Source organism: Crocodylus porosus, unplaced genomic scaffold, assembly GCF_001723895.1.
Source record: "Crocodylus porosus isolate Cpor-Errol unplaced genomic scaffold, CroPor_comp1, whole genome shotgun sequence".
Lineage (NCBI taxonomy): Eukaryota > Metazoa > Chordata > Crocodylia > Crocodylidae > Crocodylus > Crocodylus porosus.
The window spans coordinates 106,811,969-106,813,378 of record NW_017728943.1 but is presented as its reverse complement, the minus strand read 5'-3'; positions in this window follow the sequence as shown (position 1 = coordinate 106,813,378).

Sequence of the window (1,410 nt, the reverse complement as noted above, 5' to 3'; positions counted from 1 at the left end):
CTATGTCCACTGCTACCCCTGCATCTAAGGATTTGGTGACCTGGTCGTAGAAGGCCACCAGGTTGGTCTGACAGGACCTGCCCCTAATGAACCCATGTTGGTTGCCCCTAAGCATAACCTCCCCTGCTGGCCCCTCAGGGACATGTGCCAGAATAATTCTCTTAAAAAGCTTACCCAGGATTGATGTAAGACTAACTGGCCTATAGTTTCCTGGGTCATCCTTCCTCCCTTTTTTGAGGATGGGAACCACATTGGCCCTCTTCCAGGCCTCTGGCACCACACCAGAGCACCACGAGTGCTCGTAAAGCTATGCCAGGGGTCCCGCAATGAACTTAGCTAATTCCCTCAGCACTCTGGGGTGGAGATCGTCTGGACCAGCTGATTTGAATACATCCAGTCCTTCCAGAAGTTCCCTGACTAGATCCTCCCTGACCCTTGGCCTGGGTGCAGCTCCCTTGGGGCCTGTGGGGGTCCCGGTGGGGGGGGAGGGGGTTGATCCAGTCCCTGCTCAGGAAAATGGAGGCAAAGAAGTTGTTAAATAGGTTAGCTTTGCTGTCTGTTGCGACAACCAGATTTCCTAGCAAGTCTTGCAGGGGCCTCACATTACCCGGTACCTTCTTTTTGCCCCCTATGTATTTAAAAAAAGGACTTCTTCTTGTCCTTGATCCGGGAAGCTAGTCCCAGTTCCATCTGCACCTTGGCCTTCCTGACTGCCCCCCTGCAGCCCCGAGCAACCACAGCATAGTCCTCCCTGGTGATAGCCCCTCCCTTCCATTGGGTGTACACCTCCCTTTTAGCTAGGAGACATTCCCAAATGTTTTTGGTGAGCCATGGGGGCTTTTGCACCTTCCTGCCCCCTTTGATTCGTGTTGGGTTTACCTCCCTTTGGGCTTGGAGGATTGTCTCCTTAAGAAGCGACCACTCCTTTTGTACACCTGACTCCCCTCCCCTCTGGGACCAAATGCCTCCCTGACTATTCTTCTTAGCTCATTGAAGTCTGCCCTCCTGAAATATAGGGCTGCTGCCTTGCTGCAGGCCTTTGCCACCTTGCGCTGGATGATGAATTCCAGCAGGCGATGATCGCTGTCGCCGAGATGGCCAAGCACCCGCAGCCCCCTCACCAGGTCATCACCCGTGGCCAGCACCAGGTCAAACAAGGCATCTCCCCTGGTGGGGCTGCGCACCTCCTGGGTTAGATGGAGGTCCTGCATTCTGGCTAAGAACCTACATGAGCGGTCAAACCTGGCTGACTGCTCTTCCCAGCAGATGTCTGGATAGTTCAGGTCACCCATGAGGACCATGTCCTTTGACCTTACTACCTCTGTGAGCTGACTTAAGAATCCCTGGTCTAGCTCTTCCCTTTGGTTAGGTGGTCTGTAGTAGACCCCCACTGTTAAGTCTCTTTCCCCT